General features: G+C 45.7%; 1 long non-coding RNA gene across 2 annotated transcripts in view; it reads right to left on the minus strand.

The window, feature by feature from the left end:
• The window catches only part of LOC147914039 (uncharacterized), a 47,356-nt gene extending 20,231 nt beyond the window's left edge, over window positions 1-27,125 (minus strand). For both annotated transcript variants that reach the window (XR_015555732.1, XR_015555731.1), the window contains exon 1: window positions 23,563-27,125. This is a non-coding gene — a long non-coding RNA (uncharacterized LOC147914039). The remainder of the gene's footprint in view (window positions 1-23,562) is intronic.
• Window positions 27,126-27,433: the final 308 nt, after the last annotated feature.

Consider the following 27,433-nt stretch of genomic DNA (forward strand, 5'->3'; position numbering starts at 1 on the left):
GCTGAAGCTGTGGGACCGGAGGAGGTTTCTAAGGGAGAGAGCCGCACAGACAGATATTGGAGGGATAATGAGGAGACAAGTCTGGCTGGAGCAAAGTGTCTTAGGGGACAAGAAGGAGAAAGGACTGGAAAGGCAGGCTGAGTCAGATGTAGAACCGCACGTGCCCTGCTGAGGAGTTCAAATCTTCCTCTACAGGGAGTGGGCAGCCATGGAGGGGAATGGGGAGGGGGGATGCTGAGGGGTCTACCTGTTCTCCCGGAGGATGCCTAGGTGGACACAGAGGAGCCCACCTCCTCTGGAAGACCATCAGCCACCAGGTACAACCATTTCACTGGGATTTTAACAGCCACGTGCAAAATACACGGAACAAATTCTATCAACATTTGGCCTCTAGGTGTGGTGTGTTGTGGGAGTATAGAATGTTTTTAACGTAAAACATTAATTTAATAATTTGATAAATTATTAATAAATTAATAAAATTTAATATTAAAAATATTTTTTAATTACATGAAATTAAACGTTTTAAAAGAGGACTGAGTGTGTGTTATAACTAGGTAAATCAAAGCACTTTAAGGCTGAATACTTCAGGGAGATTCTTGTGGAGACAGTGAAACTAAAGTTTTGTCCGGAGTGACCCCATGGAATGGAAAGTAAGATCTTAAGGAGGAGGAAAGAAAGATGTCTCAGTCCTCCAGTCAACAACCGTGGTTGGGGGGTCTACTCTATGTCTTTGTGTGCTGGGTGCTGTCAGTTCACAGCGGATGGAGGGGAGAGACAATAAACAAACAAATCGGCTGGGAGCTGTCAAGTGCTATGGTGAAAAACAAAGCTGGGTGAGGGATACAATGAAGGGCCAGCTGCCTGACCTCTGGGACGTTCCCCAGAGGGCAGTGACGGGGAGCCATGCAGCTCTCAGGGGTAGAAGGAACAGCAAAGGCCCTGAGGTGGCAAAGGGCGTGGCACGTTTGAGGAAGAACCGGGAACAGCTCAAGGCTGGCATTAGGGTGAGGCAAGTGAGGTGCCTAGGATGCAAAATGTAAGGATGCACTCACTTTCAGGGCCACACAATTGCCAACCCAGGAGTGAGGGTCTCCTTGCATTTTGTGCCCTATCCACCATTCTTCCTGTCTTGCCTCACCTTAGTCCAAGCCCTGGTGGCAGGAGCTGAGTATGAGATGGGGAAAGTGGCAGCAGGCCTCAGAGTGGCCAGCAGACTCAGAAGATATGGGTGTCAGGAAACCCAAGGCCACAGAGGCCTCACTTACACGATCTTCCTAAGAAACTTGATGTAAAGGTCCCAAGAAACCCTACATGCCTGGGGGGTTATCTAAAGGGTGAGAGGAGGGTTTGGATTCACTTCTTGATGTGTTCCAGGATCTTCACTAAGAAGCATAGTCCCAGCCTTGTCTCCCAACATGACATGGCTGTGCAACCTCAGGCAAGCCCTTTCCTTACTCTGGACTCAAATTTCCTTTACTGTACCATGAAAAGATTGGATTCCATGAACTCAAAATCCTCCCACCACCACCCAGGTCCAAAATTCTATGATTCTAGGAACTCAAAACATACCTCTGTTTTCAAACAGAGCAGAAGTGTTGCATGGAGGCTATTAAATGCTCCAAGAAGACAGAGGTTTTTCTCTTCTTCCCCAAGTATTCATATGGCACTCAGGAAGTAGTTTCAGAGCTCCAGCCGGCCCAAACTTGGCCAGATTCTGGGATCAATCTCTCTCCAGGGGAAGGAAGAGCCTCTCTAGGTTTATGATCCTTTGCAGACTCTCTGTGAGGATTGGATGGGATTCCATGTGGAAGAGTGTGCCTGTGCGTGGCGGCACCTTTCCATTCATGGCCCTTCCCCCAGATGTGAGCACCTTGCCAAGTACTAACTGTATGGGTAGACACATCTTCCCCAGAGGTCAGCATAGCTGTTTCTTGTTCTGCAAGTTTCAATTGCTGAATCACTGTACCTTAACACAGTGACAGAGAATGGGAGGGAAAGCAGCGTTTGGACACTTAAAGGCCTGTTTTCTCAGATGTCGCAATGCAGGCTAGTACTGTCTTTATTCCCTGATTGTCCTGGAAAAGAAAAACAGAAAAGCCTTATTCATGGTTTATTCTCATTCCAGAGAGGATCAGCGGGTCCTTTCTCCAGTTGTTCTTTTTGTCTTTAACTGGGGAGGAGCCCAGGGACATGTTTCACAGCTAAGTCAGGAGCTTTTCTCCAAATTCAGATTCAAGCCTTGAGCAAAATGATGAATCATTGATTATCTTGCTCAGTTAAGAGCATCATGCGCTTTCCTGATGAAACTTCACTTCAAAGAAGGACTCGTTTATTCATCAAATATTTATTTAGCACCTACTTTATTTCAGATGCTACTTTGGCAGGTTGGCAGGATAAATCAAGGCAGCCAGAGGTGCCTAGGGCAGGGTGGTGTGGTGGGTAGAGCCCTGGTTCTGGTGGTAAGAAACCTGTTTCGCCCCCTGGTATTATTTTAATTTACTTTCTGTGCAATCTTGGGCAAATCACCTGACCTCTTTGAATCTGGGGTATAATAAATCCCTGATGATTAGATTGTTCTGAGGCGGGTGGTATGCTGGCCAGACGTCCGAGGTTCAGACAGACAGACCTGGATAAAATCCCAGCTATGCCACTTACTAGCCTGTGGCCTTGGATAAGTCCCTTCACTTCTCTGAGCCTCAGTTTCCTCATTGCAAAATAGAAATAATAAGACATCTCTTGAAAGACTATTGTGATGGTTCAGAGCTAAGAGTAGCAAACGAAAGCACTTTATGAAGTTCAAGGCAGGGAGGAGATTTTTCCAGGCCAAATTGGAATCCATTCTGAACTTCTAGCTGTTCTTGAGGTTAATTCTCTCATTCATTGTTTGATTAGGCCCACCTGACGCAGGCTGCAGGAGGACTAGACTCTTTGAACTTGTGCTTTTTCCTTTTCTGTAAAACAAATCCTTGGTTGCTAAAACCTGAAGTGAAAACAAAGAGACTTACCCAGGTCACTTCTGCAGTCTGCTTTCCCTCGTCGTGGGTCTCACTCCTCCTGGTGGTGGTGCTCTGGCTGCTTTCTCTGCATACGTGCAGCTGTGCTTTCTGTGACTCAAGAGACACCTTCTCTCCTCTTCCAGCTGTACTTCTGTCAACTTTTGCTCTCAGGTTATTTCAGAGAAGGCACATCTCTCGTGGGTGTTCCCTCTAGATGGGGCCAGAGTTTCCATTCTTTGGCTCATCTTGCACATGCAAACACATCTACTAAATTCTGGCATTCTGAACTGTGGGTAGTCTGGGGCCCAGCGGCCTTTCTGGGCAGGGCGCTGTGAGTCACGAGTGGAAAATCAGAGTAGCTGGTGTCCTGAATCTAAGTGTCCCCATCCCTCCACCCTTGGAGGGTGGAGGCCTCTCTAAGGCTCTGCAAAGATTTTCCTGAGGGCAGCATAGAGCAGGGGTGTTCCAATGGAGCCCACACCTGCCCTGGAGTCTGCCTGGTGGCAGAACCGGGGGCTTGGTGGTCCTTCTAGGGCTCTATTTGCTGGAGCTGATGAGTGTGGACTTTTTGCGGGGGAGTAGATGGAGGAAGGAGTCGATATGTGTCTGAGGGCCTGATGGAGAAGCCGAGGGTGTTGAGGAGGGTGGAAGGGTTAGTGTGGCATCCGTTTCTGCTGTCTGGAAAACTGGGACATGATAGGTAGACAGAGGATGTTTGTAAAACGTGAAAGTGAGATTTGGTTCACTGATGCAGCGGGCAGGGGTCTTTCTTGTTGTTAACTCCCAGTACCTTGAGCTTTCACGGCACTGATTTTATAGGGTCTCCCTGTCAGGTTGTCAGGTCTGACACCTACTTGGGAGACTGTTCCAAACTCTTCTCTCTGAAAGCTTCAGTTTCCTTGTTTGTAAAGTAGGGATGATGATGTTTTTGCCTCGGATCCTGGGTGCAGAAGTCAAGTTAGATGTTAAAGTATGAAATTCTTCAAAAACTCTAATCCCCTGGGCAATTATTAAAATCTAGAAAGAACAAAACTTAGCTTGTGAAAAGCCTAAGAGCAAGGGGGTAATGGGGCAGTTATATCTGTGTTGGCTCAGGGTCATGAAAGGAAAACTTGACTTCAAGGGCATGTCTTTTTTCAAAACAGAACATTCCTCTGCATTAGCTGACTCCTGAAGGAGTCCCTCCCACGAGTGTCCACTGAGTTTCTGGTCAGTGAAGATGCTAGCGTGTGGACACTCACCAAGATGGCAGATATCGAGCCTGGCAGTGACAGCGGGGTCGGGATCCTCATTTTACAGAGGAGGAGACCAAGGATTAAAGAAGTTCTGAAACTGGCTAATTTCCCCACTATTAGTAAGAGACAGAGCCGGGATTTGAACCCAAGACTTCCTGACCTCAGAGCCTGTGTTCCTGTCCACATACCATGACTGGAGTCTACTCGTGATGGGAACCATCACCGAGGAGACTGCTCTACAAAGGGGCCTCAATTTCTTTATTTCTCAGAGCTGTGAGGATCCAATGAGATGGACAAAGCAGGGATAGTAACCCCACATTACAGATGAGAAAACAGAGGCGTGGTGTTTAAAGTGATACACATATGTAGTATACACTACATATAATTCTTGTTTCGTAGAAGAGGAAACCGAAGCCCAGGGATAATTAAGCTACATATATATATGTGTGTGTGTATATATATACACATACATTAATATTGTGCTCCAACTCTGTGCAGGTTCTGTTCTCATAGTTATATCTCTCCAAACCTCCATTTCTTTTTTGTAAAATGGAGACGAGTGGCTGAACCAAACGTGACCATCTCGAAAGTGTCACACTTGGATTTTGAATCTAGACCTTTCTGACTTTAAAACTCATTAAACTCTTGAATGTTAAAAGGATCTTAAGGCTTCTAAGTGACTATTTTCTTCTACCTTGATATCACAAATATGTGGCTCCTAAAAGCAGCTAAATGTAGAAGATTTTATCAGTTGCTAGCCAGGGTAGACACTTTTGACAAATACTTCATTGAATCTGCGTAGAAAGTCTTCAACTCTGAAGTTTATATGAATAATTCACTTGTGGAGTCGAAACTCTTCATTCTACCATGTAAGAAGGCTGCCTCTGAATAAATCCTGCCTGGCATGTTGCCCACGAAATGGTGAGAGGGAAAGAATTTGTTATTAACTGCCTCCAAGAGAATGGACACTCAGGGCTCTATGCCAAGTGCTTAAAATTAAAATGGCCTTTGTCCTCTTGAGGTGCAAGAAAAGCTATATTGGACAAAAGCATGGAAGACATGGTCAGAAACGCTTGGCCAATCTCTGCAGAAAGATTCCTTTCCAGCCAAGGTTGTTGACCAACCACGAGCTTAGGAAAGGTCAGCAGGATGCCTGAGGAACACAAGTACCACTCGTGGCCCCAGGCACAGAAGAGAGTGGGGCTAATCGGCTGGGCCTGGAAGAGGAGCTGTATATCAGAACTTTCAGGGCAGCCTCAGCAGAAACTCTGGCATGAGCAAAGGCTGAATCTGGGAAACTGAAATTGGAGGCTAGGGCCACATTGGGAATGATCATAAATGCCTGAATCAGAAATTTGGACTTGACACACTAGACAATGCTGAAGGTTTTAGTAGTAAAGAAACATAATCAGAACAGTTTTAGAAAAACCCATCTTTTATTTATTCATCAACTATCTATTGGGCCCATTGCCAGGCATTGCATCTTTTCACTACTGCTCATGCCATTACTGGCATACTTAGAGTCTAGCGCACAGACTTTGGGTGGTTTTAAGTGTGGGAAGTGCTGCAGTGGAAATCTGTGCAAGCTGCAGCAGACCCAGAGACAAGGGCTTGAGTGCACGTAGTCAGTTTAGGAGATAATCTCAAGAAGCAATCATAGGGGATTGGGGAAATGAGATGGGAAAAGGAAGCTAATACCCCTGGGCAACTGAGGCTTAATCCCACTGGATGCTTCTGGCAGACTGCAGCACGCACTTCAGAGTTGTCTCACCTAAGGATCGAGGAAGCTGGGGTATTTAACTACCAACTTCTGTCCTTCATCGGCCAAGGGCTGCTCCCTGGAGACAGGAACGCCCAGGCTGCCCACAGGCGATGCTCCACCGCCACAGAAAGGCCTGAGGCAGATGGTCCCAGAGGCTGGTGGTGTGTATGGGAATGGGGAGTCCGGAGAGGATCTAAGCAGGGGAGGAGACAAGCCCCCTCCGTGATTCCCTGGGGGGTCAGGGAGGGCACCACTGCACAGGCGGTACTTGTGCTGAGGCTGGGAGGACCAGCACAGCAGAGTTCCCAGGGTCAGTGCAGTATGATAGTACTCAGCTCTGATAGGAGAACGAGAGAGGGGAGCAGGAAGGGTGAGTGACGTCACTGAACACGTAAGCAAGAGCCAGATCTCGAAGGACCTTGGGCTCCCTGTAAGGGCTTTAGATTTTCTTCTGTACCCAACAGGGAGCTACAGAAAAAGTTAACTAGGATGTGACATCATCCGAATAGCATGCTTCTGTGGAAGAGGGATGGGGAGGCCAGACCTGGAGGTAGAGAGACCATTTAAGAGGCAGCGGTGGGGAGGGGTCTATTACAACACCCAGGTGAGAAATTAAGGCTTGAACTAGAGCAGGGGCTGTGGGATTAGAAACGAGGGAACTGACAGGAGAGATATTTAGGGAGAAGATGCTACAGGCTGCCTAGGCTGAGTCTAGAAGGATATGTAGAGTTTTCTGCTGGAAGAGTTAGGGAAGAGAAGCAAATTCTAAGGAAAGGAGTAGTTGGTAAGAATATAACAAATCAGGAAGAGAGCTGAGGGGCAGCACCTGGAGGCACCACCACAACCACATCTAGGGCCTGGAGGAATTGCAGCCAGCCAGGAGATGTCCTCACACAGAAGCCAAGGGAGGCGTGCAGCTCAACCAGCATAGCTGGTCAGCAGAGCCCACTGGAGAGGTCAGGGCAGAGGAGGCCCGTGCCAAGACTGAGGAGTTGGTCATCAGGAGGGAGGTCGCTGAGACTCTTTTACTCTCTCAGTGAAGGACCCCTCAGTCAGGTGACAGCCTGATGGCGGTGAAGATTGGTGAAGACGTGGAGGCCGGTGGGGGCAAGGAGACTACAAGAAGTTTGGCTGTGAATAGATGAAGAGACGCATGTGGCTTCGGTGGGTAAGGGTGGTGTGTACTGGGCAGGGGAGGGGAAGCTGTGGGACGCACGTGAAGCATCTTTAAGCTGAGGAGGGCAGACCAGGCTGTGGCCTGAGGAAGACACCAGAAGCAGAAGAGGTTGAAGATGATGAAAAAGGAAGGACTTCTTGAAGGAGGAGCCAGTGTTTTAGTAGAAAGAATTGAGACTCCTTTAGTAAACCCATTACGGCCATTCACTATCTGGTGACCATGGTAACCAGCCTCCAAGGGGACCACCAATGATCACCACCTCCTGGTATTCACACCCTTGTGTGGTCCCTTCCCAGAGAGTACCAGGGTTGTTCTGTGTGACCCATAGAATATGGCAGAAGTGGTGGTGTATCACTTCCGAGATTGAGTTATAAAAGACGCTGAGGCTTCCCTTTTGCCCTCTCCCCCTCATCACTCGCTCTGAGGGAAGCCAGCAGCTATGCCATGAGCAGCCCTATAATGATGCCACATGGAAGGAACAAAACCCTCCTGCCAATAGCCCCGTGAGAGAGCTTGAGCTTGGAATTGGGCAGCCCAGCCCCAGATGACCGCAGCCGCAGCTGACTGCTTGACCAGTCTCATGAGGAACCCTGAGCCAGAGCCACAACCCTAAGTCCCTCCCAGCTTCCTCACCCTCAGAAACTGGGCAAGTTAATACTTGCTTGTTCTCTTAAGCCACTACTTCTTAGGGGTGATTTGTTACACAGCAATAGATAACTAGTACCGTGATCCTCCTGGCATGGTTGTTGCGAGGGTAAAACAAAATAAACAACGGTATGGCCTAGGGATGCATGAAATACAGTAGAGAGAGGAAGAGGCAGACTCAGGGGTTCAGGTGGGATAAAGGGCCCCCTCTCCTCATGACCTGGGAGGTAAGGAGCAGAAGTTCTAAGTCCTATCTGACTGAGCACTGCCCCCACCCGGTACAGTGAGTACCTTATGCAGAGCATCTCACTGAACCCCCAGGATCTTCCTTGCAGGATTGTGGCATTACACAGTTGTTCCCAGAAAGAAACCGAGGCTGGCAGAGGTTTGTTTAGTAATTCGATGCAGACGCAGAGCTGAGAGGGGCAGGGAATGGGGTGGCAGCCTGGAGGAGAGGGGAGGAGGAGCTGGGGGAGGGGCAGGAGAACTGCCCCCTCCCGGGCAGCCAGCTCCCTAAGCAGGAGACTTCCCTCACATCTCTACTTGAAGGCCCAGCTCACTTTTTCTCCTTTTAAAGTAAAAACTCCGGGATATACCCAGGCCATCTGTGTTTACCAGAAAGGGCCATTTTTCCACCCCCCTGACGTCCAGGAAGGCTCTCCAAGAAGGAACAGAGCGTGCCTCCCTCCCCGCCCTTCACCTCCTCCCTGCCAGCCAGCCCAGCCTGGCTCCGTGCACCTCCATCCAGAGAAGATCAATGTGCCTTGTCAAGTGCTTTGAAGAAGGAGGCCAAGGGTCTCCCCGTGCGCTTCCTTCACGTAGTCCTGGGTACACCGGAGACGGTGCCTACCATCAGAGCCATTTTCCTTTTCAAGTGAAAATTATGTCCCCAAGACTAACGAAACACATCAGTGCTAGTCTTTTCCAGAAATCAACCAACCACATAAGAAATCTTTAATTAACAAACGTGTTAATAAGAGTGGAAAAATCAGCTGCTAAGTCATTGCCTCATTTTCAAATTGTTTTTTAGTTATAGAAAGACAAAGAAATCTGTGGCTTAGGCATCTAAGTAAACAAAACAAATAAACTTAAGGATTTTTTAGTAAAAATAAAGCAGGATTCACTTCTTGATACTGTTTTTCTATCTGGAGTCACTATTTTTCTTGATGATAGTAATATCTAACAAGTGTGCGTTTGTATGTATTGGTATTTTGCAAAACACTTCTTCAAAATTTACCCCTATGTATTTGTACGTATTTTGTATTTGTGTATATTTTGCACTTTGCAAAACAATTCCCTGCTTAACTTTCACACCACCTGTGTCCAGCTGCCAGGCAGGGTCATCACCCCTTTGCAGAGGAGGGGACTGGCGTGCTGGGAGGCGGGATGGTCGTATAGGCAGGTGTGGGGTTGGAATTGGACAAGCCCAGGCTTGAATTTGGGCTCTTCCACACACTGGCCTGGGTGAGGTTCTTAGCCTCTCTCAACCTCAGTCTACTCGTCTGTAAAGTGGGGATGATAACAATACCAGCTTCAACGAGTTAAAATTCTTCTTAGTGTTTAGAACCCAATAATTGGTCAGTAAGTAAATGACATTTGTTTGTGTTGCTATTGTTGTTGTTACTTTAATCTGCTCTGTCGGGCTGTGAGGATTAGAGGCAATGTTTACAAAAATGCCGAACACAGGGCTCAAAACAGAGAAGGTGTAAATTTTGAAGAGGTAAAGCTGGGATTGTGAGTCAGCAGTTTCTAATTCCTGAATAATTCATCTTTCCTCTGCATCCCCAGGTACCTGGGCATGGGATCAATGGGACACATTTCTTAGCTTTGAGAATAAGCAGACTAAATCTTTATTGTAAAAAGAAAAAGAAAAGAAAGGAAAAAAGGAAGGAAAGAAACATTTTACTGTCTGCCCATTTTTGAAGATTCAGCACATTTCCTGGGCTGAGCCCTGGGTGAAGCAGAGATTAGGAATCTGCAATATTTCAGTGTCTCCCCATCTCCTTATCCTTATTCAAACCCTCTCTAAGTGGGTCCTGCTCCCTTTCCAGCCACAGTCCCTCTGGGCAAATCTCCCTCCACCCACACCTCAGTCCCCACTTCCCAAACCTCCCCGCCTCTGCCCATGCTGAGGCCTCTGCCTGAAGTGCCTTCCCTTTCTTCCCCCGGTGAAAAGCCGCCCACTCCTCCAGCTCTGAGGGGAGGTCTGCTTTTCCCGTCAGACCACCGGATGGGGACATCTTGGCAGACGGGGCAGTATCTCCTCATCTCTGTCCACTTAGCACCAGCACAGGTGTGGCACCGGGGAGATGCTCCATGCGCGCTTATTGAGCACATGAGTGGGAGTGAAGCGACTGACCGGAGTTCTTTCCTGGCCAAGCGGGAGTGGGGGAAGCTCAGCATCCCAGCCCCCGGGCCTGCCCCACTGGAGGGAACACCCGCCACCTGGGAGAAGATGGTGGAGACGGCACGAAACACTGTTCCTCTGCATCGCTCATCTCCCGGCCGTCAGGATGATGGAAAAAGTGCATCTTACCCTGGTAATCACAAATCATCTGGGTGTTGCTCTGGTTTTTCTTTAAAAGGATTATTAAAAGGGAGGGACCCTCTAATTACGGCCATGTGGAGAAAGCATCACACATTTCAAGATAGGTCATTTGAGAGAGGAGAAAAAGGGCTCTTGTACTGGCCTGGCTTTGGTCCACAGCCTGTCTCTCTCCAGGTCCTTAGAAATGCCGCCACATGGGGAGGAAGATGACCGCAGTCGCAAGTGACATGCAAGTGACATGCATTGGCTCTGAGTGCAACACAGCTGCCGGATGGAGAAGCCGCTCTCCAGGACGCCTGTCTCCCACTCCTTGCAGACCTGGGTTCAGGTCCAGCCTCCTCATTTGCAAACCTAGTGGCGTTCCCCATTCAGAGACTCTCTGTTTCCTGTTTGGCAAACACTGAGTTAGTAAAAGCAAACCCTCAGCCTTGTGATGAGGATGAACAAGGCCATCAGCTCCATGAGGACAGGTAGCCTGTGACGGGCTGAGAGATGGCCACCTTCCTCTCCCTCAGTGAACAGTTGTTGGAGACGTGAATGAACAAATCGTGTTAGCCCTGGGCCCCCAATAAATTACACTGACGTTAGTTTCTTCTTTTACTGCCAGGAAAAGTTTAGTCCGATAAATGTTTATTAAGCATTTGCTCTGGATGTGCTCAACGCCGTGGGGGGTACAAAAGAGAAAACCACGTGAGCACCCCTCCAGGCTGTAGATGATCTGAACTCAAGTAAAATGCAAGACAGGATGAGCTAAGTGGACTCAGAGAAGGAGGCTGTGGGAGGCTGGCTTGTGGGCAGGACCTGGTTGATCCAGCTGGCAAAAGGAAATGAGGAAAGAAGGCTTTCTAGAGGAGGCTGAATGCCAGTGTCCACACAAAAGAAGGTGTTAAGAACAATTGTGGGGTACACTTGGATTTTATTAGACCAAGGGATCCGGGATTGCCCAGGCCCCCTTGCCCATGAAAAATCAAAGACAATATTAGTGCCTGGACTTGTACCCAAAACCTCCAAATGGAGTTTGCTGGAGTTTTTCTGAAGCTCGTAAGCCCAAATTCAGGTCTTAGGATCATACCACCAGCCAGCTATCTGTGTGGGACAAGAGACCAGAGCTGAAAGTACTTGAGCACATGCCTGAAGGCGAGGGGAAGAGCATATGCCTGCAGGCTGGGCCCTGGCTTCCCTCCTGCTCCTGGCTCGAGGAGGGCAAAGCAGAGCCCCACACTCCCATGCATGACCTTTTAGTACACAGGGATCCCCCCAGTAGTGCTAATGAGTTTATCTCACTGTCTTGGGATCTGACCAATCAATGACCAACTCATCCACAATACTGGGGGAAGAGGAGGAGGTGAGGAGGAGGAGAAGAGGAGGGAGGCTTCCCTGCTGAGCCCCTCCACTCATGGCTCTGGTGGGTGGGCATGTCTTACTGTTTTCTGGCTCTGTGCCTTTGCCCCCACTGTGTCCTCTGTCTGGAATTTCCTTCCCCTCTGTTTTGCTAAAACCTACTCATCCTTCAAGACTCAGCCCAGGATCACCTCTTCAGGGACGACCTCCCCTGGTGCCCTGAGTCAGCTGCTCGCGCAGAGATAAGCACAGGGTACCACCATGTCCAAGCGTAGCACTAACTACATTGCATTCTCATCATCTCTTTACTTATCTGGGACTCTCCAACATCAGTGAGTTCCTCAAGGATAGGGAACCCGCCTTCTTTTCCTTTTCTAGTCCAGCATAAGTGCTATCACATGTTGGTTGTTGAGAAGGTGAATGTGAAAGTGGGGGAGGAGGGAGGAGCATTTTCCAACAATGGAAAGTGCTATTCTGATAATACTGAGGTCCCTGTCACTTGCAGTGGGCAAGTATCCTGTGCACGTTGTGGAAGAGGAACCTCCGTTGAGGTTCCTGCAATGCTAATCCCAGCCCAGACTCAGAACTAAAAACTCCTGGGAAAGGCAAGGTCCAGAGTGAGGGACCCACAGGACAGCCTGTGTGCTTGCTATTCTGCGCTCGCTCTCTCCCTCTCTCTCTCTCTCTGTCTTTCACTCACACGCACACACACACACACACACACAGGCATCTGAATGTATCCAGATGGCCCCCGATAATGACAACTCCTTCTCCTTGCTGATACTGTAACCCTTCGTACACACCTTCCCAGTTTCGACTTCGTTCAAGTCGCACAACAGTCCTGCTCTGCCCAGAGGCAGATCTTATCCTTGCTTCCTACATGAACCAGTTTGATAAGGTGGAAAGATTCTTGAACAAGTCAGAAGACTGAGTTTGTACCTGGACTCTATTGAGATTTGCTGTAGAGTGAATGTCTGTGTCCACCAAAATCCATAAATTGAAACCTAATCCCCAATGTGATAATATTTGAAGGTGGGGCCTGTGGGAGGTGATTAGCTCATGGGAGTGCCGCCCTCATGAATGGGTCAGTGCTCTTATAAAAGAGACCCTACAGAGCTCCCTTCCACCTTCCACCATATGAGGACACAGAGAGAAGGTGGCCGTCTATGAACCAGGAATTGGGCACTCACCAGATACCAAATCTGACGGAAACTTGATCTTAGACTTCGCATCCTCCACAACTATAAGATATAAATTTTTCTTGTTTATAAACACCCAGTCTATGGTATTTTGTTATAGCAAGCCAAATGGACTAAGACAAGATTTAAGGTTGAGAACCTCGAAAAAATTACTTAACCTTTAAGGCCAAAGCAGGAGTTTCCGGGAACGTGAGAACTTGCAAATTGTGGCCTGTCCCTCCTGTGGACTGTAAGCTCTGTGGGACAGGGCCTGTGCTGGCTGTGTTCACCCTGGATCTCCAGGACCTCGCCCTGTGCCTGCTACGTGATCAGTGCTCAAATTAATAAACAAGTAAGTGAAAAGTGAACGTTCCCTCTGAATTTCAAAGTGCTGTGTTTAGCAATGTCAGAGGCCTAAGGGAGGAACGGAGGTGTTGTCACAAGGCCTTCCAGGCCTGAACTCCATGAGTCAGCTTTGCTGCTGACATGTGTACAGCACGTTATAGACCACAAAGCGCTCTGATCCTTACAAGACCTCACTGGTGAGTGATTTATCCCCCACTAGGTTCATGGAGGGCAGAATTCTAATTCCTGCTGTATCCCAGGACCCAGCCCCTGCTCTGGCACATGGCAAACGCTCAGTCAGTGTCTGTCCATTCATTTGTGCAGAACTCAACAAAGTAGTGACCTGATGCTCAGAAAAGTAGCTGATTCAGCTTGCACAGCATGTTGGTGACAGAGCCAATGCTATGCCCAATGTTCTGTACTTCCTACTGTATTATATCAAGTATTGTGTGATTTCATGCTTGAGGCCATGAGGGAGACTCAGAAGCAGTGACTCATCACCCTACCCAATTGGCCACTGTGCCAATCAACAGCCATGAGGACAGGGTTCTGCCCCGTGCCAGAAGGGCTCCAGCTGCGATGATGCAGTGACTGACTGCAGGTATCCTTGGTAGTCTCTGAGCTTGGAATACATAAGCTGTGGTGACAGTTGTGGGGTGAGCCGTGTCCCCAAAAAGATATGTTGTAGTCCTAATCTCCAATGCCTGTGAGTATGACCTTATTTGAAAATAGGGTCTTTGCAGATGTAATCAAGTTAAAATGAGATCATACTGGATTAAGTGGTCATATTGGATTAAATCCAATGACTGGTGTCCTTCTAAGAAGGCCATGTGAAGACACAGAGGAGACAGTGAGAATGCCATGTGACGTGGGAGACAGATTGGAGTGATTCATCTACAGACCAGGAAACACCAGGCATTGTTGGAAGTCACCAGAAGCTAGGAAGAGGCAAGGAAGTATTCCCTAGAGCCTTCAGAGGGAGCATAGCACTATTGACACATTTCGATTTCAGACTTCTAGCCTACAGAACTGTGAGAGAATAAATTTCTGTTGTCTTAAGACACTCAGTTTGTGGTACTTTGTTATAGCAGCCACAGAAAACTAATACAGTAACAAAAGCCTGAAGTAAGAGATGTTTCTCTGCAGTACAGGCCAGAGGAAACAATGCGGGGAAAGGGTCAGAGGAGGAAATAAAAGGAGATGGACACATAATTCATAGTTAACACTTGAAGACCCAAAGATCCCTGTTACATACAGTTTTAGAAGGTTTATATTTTTCTCAACACAATCAAATGCTATTAGCAGAGAGAGAACCGTGTCTGTGTGTGTAATTTATATCTACACAATTAGGGAACAGTGTTCTCCTCAGAATAGGACAATCATCTGATTTGTTTGTTCACGATCTGGAGAAAGGTGGGTCCAGTCAGTCAGTCGACAGGTGTTCACTGAGGCCTGCTCCCTGGGGCTGGCACTCAGAGACGGGACATGTGAGGGTCTTGCCCAAGGGAGCTCATAATTTAGTTTGGGAGATGTTACATTGAGTCAGGCACACAACTTCTGTTTGATGGAACTCCTTAGGTCACACAGGGGAGGCAGGGCAGGAAGGATTAACAGAGGAGGTGTTCATCTGAGCTGACTCACTGAGGAGAAATGAACCCTGGGGTTGCTTAAAACAATCAAGGAGACAAAGGTGTGAGAGCATTCGTGGAAGAAGGGAGCTCACATGCAAAACCCAGAGTCAGGCCCCTGGAGGGACCAGCGGTGTCCTTAGATTTGGCTGGACCCCACAAAAACGAAGGAGGCAGATGAGATTTGTTGATTGCCTTTTTAGCATATGTGAATTTCTCACTATACGTATTCACATTTATAAGAAACGAAGCTTATTTTTCTATAAAGCACCCTATTTTCTATTCTAAGCCCACATTCTGCCCAAGGGCAGAAAATCCTAATGTCATCGATTTGAGGTTTTCTTAAACAAACCGGGGTTTTCTCAAGTCAGAGTTTTCTCTCTCCCAGACCAACCTCAAGATAACATTTCAGTGCCCAAGATTGTATCTTAGTCCTGATGGGAGTGGAGGGGCTGGTACAAGGTGTCCAGGCACTGGAGAGAGGGAGGCCCAGATATCTCATCCTCAGCGTCGTCCATTGAGAAGCAGTGTTGCCCAAGGGGCCCATGCAGAACCCACTGCTCTTATCCCCTCGCCCAGCCTTGCAACTCCCAGATCTGCTCCATCTCAATGCTATATCAATCTCTACTGCTCTCAACAACATGAATGTGGTGGTTTGTAACTGTGTCAACCTGGCTAAGCTAGAACTACATTTCCTAGAATTCCGTTCCTACACAATTTCAGGTTGGAGTTGGTCGAAAGAGAAACGTATTCAAGATTTAGATGCGAAAGTAAAGCGGCAGCCACTGCTCTTTTTTTTTTTTTTTTTTTAATTATTTTTGAGGTCATATTGGCTTAAAACATTGTGTAAATTTGAGGTGTACATTATTATATTTCAGTTTCTGTTTAGACTGCATCGTGTTCACCATTAATAGTCTAGTTTTTATCCATCACCATACATATATGCCCTTTTACCCCCTTCACTCTCCCCTACCTCCTTCCCCTCTGGTAACCACCAATCTGTTCTGCTTATCTACGTGTTTGCTTGTTTGTTTATCTTCCACATGTGAGTGAAATCATACAGTATTTATCTTTCTCTGACTTATTTCACTTAGCATAACTCCCTCAAGGTCCATCCATGTTGTTCAAATGGCATGATTTTGTCTTTTTTTATGGCTGAGGAGTATCCCATTGCATATATATACCAAATCTTCTTTATCCATTCATCCATTGATGGGCACTTGGGTTGCTTCCACATCTTGCCTATTGTGAATAATGCTGTGATGAACAAAGAGGTGCATGTACCTTTTTGAATTATTGATTTCATGTTCCTTGGATAAATACCAAGTAGTGGAATACCTGGATCATAGGGTATTTCTATTTTTAATTTTTTGAGAAATCTCTGTACTGTTTTCCATAGTAGCTGTGCCAGTTTGCATTCCCACCAGCAGTGTATGAGGGTTCCCTTTTCTCCACATCCTCTCCAACATTTGTTGTTTTTTCTCTTGTTAATTATAGCCATTCTGACAGGTATGAAGTAATATCTCATTGTAGTTTTGATTTGCATCTCCCTAATAATTAGTGATGTTGAACATCTTTTCATGTGCCTACTGGCCATCTGTATTATATCTTCCTTGGAAAAATGTCTATTGATGTCCTCTGCCCATTTCTTGATCAGGGTGTTCATTGTTTTGTTGTTGAGTTGTATGAATCCTTTATTTAGTTGGAAATTAACCCTTTGTCAGATATATGATTTGCAAATATTTTCTCACACTTGGTGAGTTGTCTTTTTGTTTTGTTGATGATTTCCTTTGCCTTGCAGAAGCTTTTTAGGTTGTAGTTACATTTGTTTATTTTTTCTTTTCCCTTGCCTGAGTAGACATGGTATTCAAAAAGATACTGCTAAGACCGATGTCAAAGAGCATACTGCCTATATTTTCTTCTAGGAGTTTTATGGTTTCAGGTCTTACACTCAAGTCTTCAATCCATTTTGAGTTCATTTTTGTGTATGGTATAAGATAATGGTCTACTTTCATTCTTTTGCCCATGGCTATCTAGTTTTCGCAACATCATTTATTGGGGAGACTTTCCTTTCTCCATTGCATGTTCTTGGCTCCTTTGTAAAAGAATAGCTATCCATAGATGTGTGGTTTTATTTCTGGGCTCTCAATTCTGTTCTATTGATCCATATGTCTATTCTTCTGCCAGTACCATGCTGTTTTGATTACTATAGTTTTGTAGTATACTTTGAGTTTAGGGATTGCAATACGTCCAACTTTGTTCTTTTTTCTCAGGATTTCTTTGGCTGTTCAGGGTCTTTTGTTGTTCTATGTAAATTTTAGGATTCTTTGTTCTATTTCTGTGAGGAAGGTCATTGGAATTCTGATTGGGATCACATTGAATCTGTAGATTGCTTTAGGTAAAAGGGACATTTTGACCATGTTTATTCCTCCAATCCATGTGCATGGATTATCTTTCCATTTCTTTCTCTCTTCTTCGATTTCTTTCAATAATGTCTTATAGTTTACAATGTATAGGTCTTTTACCTCCTTGGTTAAATTTATTCCTAGATATTTTATTCTTTCTTTTGTAATTGTAAGTCAGGTTGTATTCTTGACTTCATTCTGCTTGTTCATTATTAGCATATAGAAAAGTAACGGATTTTTATAAGTTGATTTTGTACCCTGCAAATTTGCTGTAGTTGTTGACTATTTCTAATAGTTTTCTGTTGGATTCTTTAGAGTTTTCTATATATAGAATCATTTCATCCACAAACAGTGACAGTTTTACTTCTTCCTTTCCAATCTGGGTCCCTTTTATTTCTCTTTCTTGCCTAACTGCTCTGGCCAAAACCTCCAGTACTATGTTGAATAAGAGTGGCAGGAGTGGGCATCCTTGTCTTGTTCCTCTTCTCAGAGTAATAGCTTTCAGGTTTTCAGCATTAAGTATGATGTTGGCTGTGGATTTGTCATATATGGCCTTTATTATGTTGAGGTAATTTCCTTCTATACCCATTTTATTGAGATTTTTTATCATAAATGGATGTTGGATCTTATCAAATGCTTTCTCTGAGTTGACTAAGATGATCATGTAATTTTTATTCTTCATTTTGTTAATGTGGTGTATCACATTGATTGATTTGCAGAAGTTGAGCCATCCCTGCATCCCTGGAATAAATCCCACTTGATCATGGTGTATGATCCTTTTAATGTATTGTTGTATTCAATTTGCTAATATTTTGTTGAAGATTTTTGCATCTATGTTTATCAGCAATATTGGCCTGTAATTTTCCTTTTTTGTGTTGTCCTTGTCTGGTTTTGGTATCGGGGTGATGTTGGCCTTGTAAAATGAGTTAGGAAACATCCCATCCTCTCCAATTTTTTGGACGAATTTGAGAAGGACAGGTATTAAATCTTCTTTGAATGTTTGGTAGAATGCACCAGAGAAGCCATCTGGTCCTAGACTTTTGTTTTTTGGGAGGTTTTTGGTTACTGTTTCAATCTCTTTACTTGTGATTGGTCTATTCAGATTCTCTATTTCTTCTTGATTCAGTTTTGGGAGGTTGTATGATTCTAAGAATTTATCCATTTCTTCTAGGTTATCCAATTTATTGGCATATAGCTTTTCATAATATTCTCTTATAATCCTTTGTGTTTCTGTGGTTTCCATTGTAATTTCTCCTCATTCATTTCTGATTTTATTTACTTGAGCCATCTCTCTTTTTTTCTTAGAGAGTCTGGCTAAGGGTTTGTTAATTTTGTCTGTCTTTTTAAAGAAACACCTCTTAGTTTCACTGATCCTTTCTATTTTATTTTAGTCTTTATTTCATTTATTTATGCTCTGATTTTTATTATTTCCTTCCTTCTACTGACTTTGGGCTTTGTTTGTTCTTTTTCTAGTTCTTTTAGGTATAGTGTAAGATTATTTAAGATTTTTCATGTTGCTTGAGCTAGGCCTATATTACTACAAACTTTCCTCTTAGTACTGCTTTTGCTGCATCCCATTAGTTTTGCTATGTTATATTTTCATTTTCATTTTTCTCCAGGTAATTATTGATTTCTTCATTGATCCAATAGTTTTCAGTAGCATGTGGAATATATAGAACATTCTAACCAAAGACAGCAGAATACACATTCTTCTCAAGTGCACATGGAACATTCTCAAAGATAGACCATATGTTGGGAAACAAAGCAAGCCTCACTAAATTTAGGAATATTGAAATCATATCAAGCATCTTTTCTGACCACAATGGTATGAAACTAGAAATCAAGTACAAGAAAAAAGCTGGGAAAGTCACAGATATGTGGAGACTAAACAATATTGCTCTCTTAAGGTTGTTTTGTTTAGATGAGGTAAGCCACAGATGCAGAGGTGCCAAAGCTCTAGCGTGTTCTTATTCTCCTTCACTGTCTACCTGCAACAGTCTCAGAAGCATTGGTTGGTGACTGGTCTCAATCTTCCAACTGCCCTGACCAGACCCTTGTTTCCTCAGCTCTTCCCATAATTGTTTAGTCTTATTTCTATAATTAATCCTTTATTCTGTAGCAGTCACAATGGTTCTACTTCTTTTATTGAACCCTGCCTGATCCAGTCGGGAAATATTTGCCATTCCATGTAGGCTCTCTATAACAGAGTTACTATTGTCCCCAAATATCCATTCTATGCTGATTCCTGTTAATTATAAAGGCCCAACCCTATAAGTTTCAGCTAGCCTCAAGGTCATGGAGCTAGGGATTCCATTTCCAAGCCTTTCTTGCAGCTAGGGATGCTTATGTGACAAAGTTCTGGCCAAAAAGACGTGAGAAGTGATGTGTGAAACTTCTGGTCATGTTCTGAAAAGGAAGCAGTTGGCTTCTTTTTTTCCCCTTCTTTCGCCTTTCCAGCTCACTGAAATGCAGAGGTGGTAGATGAGAGCTAACTGCAGCTGGAGAGACCAAACCAACACCCTAGGGAATAGTGAAGCTCCAGAGGACTCATGGAGCAGAGCTGCCTTTCCTCCCTGGACCATCCACCAGCCTAAACTTTTATATGACAGAAATAACCTACTACCTCATTTAAGTCACTGTTACTTTGGGCTTAGTTAAAGAAGCTGACCAAATATCCTATTACTCCTCCTGTGTGGCCATCTTCATCCGACTCATCCAGGGCAAAGTGGGGTGTGACCCTTGTGGGGCTCATAACATCCTAGAACAAGGAGCCAGATGTTGGCCAGAGGCTCCCCAGACCCTCTTCTTTGGGAGTCGTCAACCCATCTGGGTTTTCCTTCACCCTCTGCCTCATATCTCCAAGAGGGACAGGGTGAAATTGCACCAGAGACTCCCTCTATTGCCCCCTTCCCCAACTTTTCCATCTTTCTACCAAATCAGAAAGCCTTAAACTCTTCTTATGCAAAATGACAAGCATCATTCCCGGATCCTCAGTTGTTTAAGGCATAAACTTCATGCCCTGAGCTGGTCTGGGCTATGTCTTCTGTACAGACTGCTGCCAGGAGCCTCAAATGCCCACTCAGAAATCCTAAAGGTGACTTTCTAAAATCAGTGTTTATTCCCTAACAATCATGCCCCACAAGCAGTGAGTCTAGAACATATCTGCTGCTACCTGAAAGGAATAGGGGACAGCAGTTACTGTTTGACAGCATCATCTCCAACATCTCCACCTATGATGTGCAAGGTGTCATGCTAGACACCGTTCCTTTCTGCTACAACCCAGCCCTGAGGACTAATTTCCTCATTTATGAAATGGACATAATGTGACCCGGACCAATGAAGTTGACTTGCCCAAACTCATACAGGCAGGAAGTTATGGAACAGAACTGGGTCCCAGAGTCATGCTTTTTCAGCTGCCCGCTTTGTGTGGAGTGGGGGGCTGTTGGCAGATGTGGGAGGCACATTGGGCAAAGGCTAGGTGGCAAGTAAACTTGGAAGTCAGGCTAAGGAAAACGGACTCTGGTTTCTCTATTTTTTTTTTTAAGTTTTATTTGCTTGGTGTTGTAGACTTTTGATGATTGATTTTCTTTCATTTTTTTCTAAAAGGGGCTAAGATTAAATTCATGTTTAAAACAATCTTTTAATGTTTAACCTTTTATGTATTAGGTGGAAATCTGACTATTAAAAAACACAAACATTAAAATCATATTCCCTTTCAGAACAATGAAAGATTAAAATAGAAGCATAGAGAGCTTTTTAAAACACTTTTAAATATTCTTTGGATTTCTAAACCAGTATTTGTTGTATCACATTTATAATTTTGATGAATTAACTACAAATATTGGAATATTTTCCCTTACATACTAAATAAACTTCACAAAAAGGAATCTTGCCTTTGAAAACCTGCAATTTCTACAATTACACGTAAATGTTATGTAAATGTTTTGAATGTTTTTCTGTTGAACTAGAGTTCTATTTATCGTCCCCAATACCATCAGAATGGTTTATTTTTCTTCTGTAGATTTAACGGTGAGAGAAGGAAGGAGTCCTGTAAGCAGGGTGTATTCCTTTCCTGTTGCTGCTATAACAAATTACCACCGAGTTAGTGCCTTAAAACACACATTTATTCTTTTACAATTCTGGATTCCAAACTCAGTTTCACTGGGCTGAAGTGAAGGTGTCAGCAGGGCTGATTCCTTCTGGAGGCTCTGAGGGGAGAATTCATCTCCCTGCGTTTTTCAGCTTCTAGAAGCCACTTGTATTTCTTGGTTAGCAGCCCCTTTCTCCATCTTCAAAGTGCGTCACTCCCATCTCTGTTCTGTCATCAACCTGCCTTCCCCTTTGACTCTGCCTCCTCCTGGATCCCTCTTGGAAGGACTGCTGTGATTACCTCTGGCCCACCAGATCATCCAGCATAATCTCTCCATCTCAGGATTCTTAATTTAATCACGTCTGCAAAGTCCCTTTTACTGTGTCAGGTAACATATTTCCAGGTTCTGGGGATTAGGTTGGGAACATCTTTGGGGGCCATTATTCAGCCTACCGTAGTGGGGAGACTGGTTCAGAGGCTGAAGTTGTGGGGATGGATGGAGACTGAGGATGTATGTGGGTCGTGATATGCGGATGATAAGGAAAGGTCAGGAGACCAGACAGACCCTTCCCAGGTCTGGCTACATAATTTGCAGAGCCCCGTGCAAAATGAAAATGCAAGGCCACTTGTTCAAAATGTTCAGAATTTCAAGAAGGCAACAGCAGAGCATTAAAACAAGCACACAGCCCTTCTGAGTGCACAAGTTGTGTGCCCCTGAAGCCAGCCCTGGAACTGGGTTAGAATCCAGTCTGGGGTACTTGCTAATTCTGCGATCTTGGACAAAGTCATGAACTCTTCTCGGCCTCAGTTTTCTTATCTGTAAAATAAAAACTTCTGTATTATAGGTGTGACAAATTATCAGAAACTTGCTGGTTTAAAACAACAGAAATTTATCTTCTCACAACTCTGGAGGCCAAAAGTCCAAAATCAACATGTTGGCAGAGTTGGCTCCCTCTGGAGACTCTGAGGGAAAATTCATTGCATGCCTCTCTCCCAGCTTCTGGTGACTGTTGGCAATCCGTGGCATTCCTTGGCCTGTAGATGCATCATTCGAATCTCTGCCTCTATCCTCAGATGGTCTTCTCTGTGTCTCTTTGTTAAATCTCCCTCTCCTTTCTCTTATAAGGACACCAGTCGTTAGATTGAAGGCCCACTCTAGATCCAGGATAATCTCATCTGAAGATCTATAACTTAATCACATCTGCAAAGACTTTATTTCCAAATAAGGTGACAGTCACGGTTATCAAGGGTTAGAATTTGGACATTTCTTTTGGGAGGACACTCTTCAATCTACTACAATAGGGTTGTTGTGAGTATTCAAGACATTGTACATGAAGTACTTGACAGAGCACCTGTCACACAGGAAGCCCTAAAAATTATATCTATTATTATTATCATTATTACTCTTTAATGTATTAAATGTGAAACCATGGCATACATTTGATAATGACTTGACATCGTACAATGGAGATCCAGAGAGGAAAAATGACTTGCCCCATGAGTCCCAGAAGGAGAACTGAGGAGTTTGTTTATTCCTAAGACAGGCCAAACACAAGGGGGGAAGCCCTGTAATCTGGACTTGCCACAAAGCCAATGAGTTCCCAGGGGAGCAGGCCTAGACAGTGGAAGAAAGCCTGAAGTGGAGGCAAAAATGGGCACAGGGAGGCCCCGTGGGAAGAAAGGGGTGTCCCAGCAGGCAGGCAGAAGATTTCCTCATTTGTCCATTCCATCATCGATCATTTATTGCACACCTGCTAGAATCAGGCACTAGGGGTACCATAAGCATAGTAAGAATGCTACATTTTAGAAAGATCTCTATTTTTTTTTTTGCAACGAGCTTTTAAAGTTTGTTTGCTTTTATCATGAAATTAATTTAATGTTATTGGGAAATATGAGAAGAAAATAGAAGACATGAGCAGACAGTTGTGGTGCAGAGAAGACTATAGGCTTTAAAACCAGACAGACTAGGTTTGAACCCACACGCTGGCTGCAAGACCTTGGTCATGTCATGTCAACTCTCTGAACCTCAGTGTCCTTATCTGTAAAATAGGGATATTAATGCTCCTCACATCCCCATGAGTGAGGTCCTCCCTGAGATGAGATAATATATGTGAAGCTCGTTGTACAAGGACTGAAACAGGAAGGTTTGCAATAAACGCTCCCTTTCCCTTTTGGATTGGTGTTTTAGAAAGAAGCTTCCAAATATCCTCACCTCCGTTCGCCATATAATATGACACTCATATTCCCCAAGTCACTTGCACCAGAGGCTCATGGGCTGTTTTCTTTCAGTTCAAGCAAGATATTTTCCTGGCTGTGTTGTAGCTAGAAAGAAAGGCAAGAAATATAGAATACAGTGAACTTGGGAAATCTTTCCTGTAGAAACCTCAACAGATTTATCACAGATGTCTGGCCTACTCGCGGCCTTCTCCTGAGTTCTATTAAGAATAATAACAAACAATCAGGAAACTGAACCCCAAAGCCCAGAAAATGGCGTTCTGGGTCTCTGGCAAAGCAGGGTCGTGTACACACACCAGAGACCCGAAGCCCTCCAGGCGCTCCTTGGTTGCTGGGACACGGAAGTCAGCAATTACTGAGCACCCTGCACACGGGCTCTGCATTCGGCCCTTTCACATGCATAAGCTCTTTTGGATCCTTGTAAAGAGCCCTGGGTCCCAGTGGCCCCCATTTTTCAGATAAGAAACCTTGGAGCTGACAGGAGGTGAGCTCTTCATACAGAGCTTCTCAAGCATGGAGGTGCACTGGAATCGCTTAGGGAGCTTGTCCAGAACACAGAGGCTCTGATCCCGCAGGTGTGAGGTGGGGCTCTGGCATGGGTATTTTTTAAAATTATCAAAGGCGATTCCAATGTGCATGTTCTGCTGACTGAGAACCACTGCGGCACAGGCTCCGAGTCTGACAGATTTGGACAGGAGTCCCAGCTCTGCCAAAACCTAACAAGGCAGCACTGGGCAAGTCACTTAATCTCTCTGAGCCTCGGTTTCTACTTCTGTCAAATGGGGATAATTAAACCCAACCCATAAGGCTGTTTTAACCAGGATCAAAGACGATAATGTATGCAAAGCATTTATGTTAGTGGCTAACACATAGTAAGTGCTCAAAAATTGTAGCTAGAGGTACAATTACTGATGAGTCATGTGGCCTTGAGCAAGTTACTCAACTCAGACTTCAAGTCCTCTTCTGTAAAATGAGGAACACTTGGGGTAGGACCTTTAGGAGATATTTTGCCCCACTTAATCTTGAATGGCCCCCTCTTGGTACATCCCTCCTCCAATGAGGAGGAACCTCATTGGCCACTTAAGAGTTGAACCAATTCTGGGCAATGAGAGTGAGCTGAGCAAGAAAACAGTGATTATTCCAGGCCAATGTGTTTTCGTTCTGTCTTCTGAAGAGTTGGCCCATCTACTGCATGCTGCATCTGCAGCAATGCCTGCTGACAGGCCTGCAAATGACTCCCAACTTGCTCTTCTCTAACCCTCTCCTCATGCTGCTAGGAGTTACACAAGGGACCACATGCAGCAGGGGGCGTGTGCCTGAGGGTGAGATCACAATGGTGGGCTCCAGGGCCAGATTTGGGGACTCCAGGTTGCATCACAGGTGAATAAATGTAGGAGCCAGTCATCCATTCCTCCCTCAATATTTATTGAGCACCTACTTTGTTCCAGACACTGTGCTGGGTGCTAAAGACTCTGAGTCAAGCCCCAAGGCTGGCCTTAGTGCTCACAGTCAAATGACGGGAGACCAGCCGTGAAATGGGGTCAGTGTTGTGACCTGAGGAAGAACAGATGCTTGTGGGTACACCAAGGGTCCTCAAAGCCAGAGCCCAGGTCTGTTTTACTCACTGATTCCTTCATTCGTAAGCACCTGATATGTGCCGGGCTCCAGGTCAAACACTGGCTCTCTGGGTCCTGGGTCATCATCAGATCTGGTCTCAGGGTTTGAGCTGCTCACAGCTCGGGTCACTGTGCTTGTGTCTGCCCATGTGCAGGAAGAAGCACCACCCCAGAAGTAGAGCTCTGGACTCTATAGCTCCAGGCCTCTGTGGCTCTGGCCCTCTACAGGTAGAGCTCTAACCAAAAGCTGACGGCTCACAGAGGAAGGGGTGATTGCTCCACAGACATGGTGACTTTTATCTTGCGCCTGAATCAGACATAGAAGAAGGTGGGGAGACGTGGAAGGGCCCGCCAGCCAGTCGATGAGAAAAAGTAGGGAGGTAGGAAACTCCAAGACCCTAGGAGGAGGGAAGGTCAATTTCTTTCTGTCGGATTCTTGAGCGCTGTTGTGCCAGGCCCTCTGAGGCCCCACCCAAGGAGTTCAGTCTAGGCCTGGCCAGGTGCAGCGGCAGGGCTGGAACCCAGGACCTCTCTCAGAGGGGTCAGGAGGGTCCTTGGCCCCACCCCACAGGTCCAGAGGGCCACACTGGACGGTCCATGTAGGTTCCACAGGAGATGATACGTACATCCCCAGACATGCACCAGCAGGATCAGAAGGGGATGATCACGGCCCAACTTGAAACACATCCTATTTTATAATGCTGTTTGGCTTTTTTTTTTTCACTTTTTTATTATAGAAGCATCTCCAAGAATGGCAATGGCCAAGGCCTCTTCCAGTCTCTGCAAAACTCCACCCACGAGCGGCTCTCCACGTTGTCCGAGTTCCCCAGGCGCTGCCCACCCAGCCAGGACGCTGAGGAGATGGAAAAGCAGAGGGAATGAGGCTCGCAGAGGTGATGTGACTTGCCTAGGGCCACACAGCTGCCAAGAAGAAGACAGGGCGAACCATGAAGTCGGACAGCAGGCTGTGTACGTGGAGCCTTTTTATCGGGCAAAGAACACTGCCTCCAACATGAGGCCAATGACATCTTAGCACCCTGGATGCCCATGAAGTAACCTTCTTACCACTCTCTCCACACTCTCATCCAACAGGGAAAAGTGAGGGACGTTTCAAGGAATAGAGAGATTTCAGACGGGGACTGAGTGTTAGAGTCAGCCTGGCCCAGGGGAAAGTGCAGTCTTTAGAGCTAGGGAGTCAGGGTCCACACCTCAGCCCACTGACTATCTGCAGGGGAGTCAGTTGTGAGAGACCAACCTGACACATATTAGGTATTAAATAATAGCAATAATAACAGCCACATTTACATAGGGCTGACTATGTGCCAGGCCCCATTCTCAGCACTTCGTGTGTGTTAACGCCTAATCCTCACATCAACTCTAAGAGGTAATAGCAATATTCTCCCATTTGACAGATGAGGAAACTGAGGCACAAAAAAGATTAAGAAACTTGCATAGGGTCACACAGTGAGTAGGGGCTGGGGTGGCTAGGATTTTAACCCTAACTCCAGAGACAGGGGCCTAAACCAGTGTGTTATATTATGTCCTTTTGTGAGCTGTTCCCCCCGACCTCGCCCCCATAAAATAGAGCTACAGTCATGTGCCGCATAACGACATTTCGGTCAATGCCGGACCACATATACGACGGTGGTCTCATAAGATTAGTACCATATAGCCTGGTGTGTATTAGCCTACACTGTCTAGGTTTGTATAAGTACACTCTATGATGTTCACACAACAACGAAATCGCCTAACGACGTATTTCTCAGAATTTGTCCCCATCCTTAAGCGACATATGACTGTAACTGCCTTTTACTTCCCTAAAACTGGCTTCAGTGAATTTCAGAAATGATCCTGGGCCTAGCATCACCTGAGCAAGTGTCTTCTTCCTTTCCCCTCCCAGCCTCACCTCTCCTGGCTGAGGACATTGTGGTGCCCCGGCCCCTGACCCTCCCTCCCCAGACTGGCACAGAACCCTCTCAAGTCGGCCTCCCCAGATTCTACTGAGACACTCTTCTCGGCAGCAGGTAGTGCAGATGCTGCACGGAATGAGAAGCAGGTACGAGTTTACCCCAAATGTCAAAGGACAAGACAAATGGGTGCCCTTGAGGCACTCTCTTCCCCCCCAGCAGCTGGCCACCCACCAGCCACCAGCCCGCCCCTACCCTCTGTGGGCCCCGCCAGGCTGGTGACTCTCTCACTCTCCTGGTCATCATTTCTCATTTCTCACCCTGG

This window comes from Ceratotherium simum, chromosome 22, assembly GCF_057802395.1.
Source record: "Ceratotherium simum simum isolate JZ-2026a chromosome 22, ASM5780239v1, whole genome shotgun sequence".
Classification (NCBI taxonomy): Eukaryota; Metazoa; Chordata; class Mammalia; order Perissodactyla; family Rhinocerotidae; genus Ceratotherium; species Ceratotherium simum.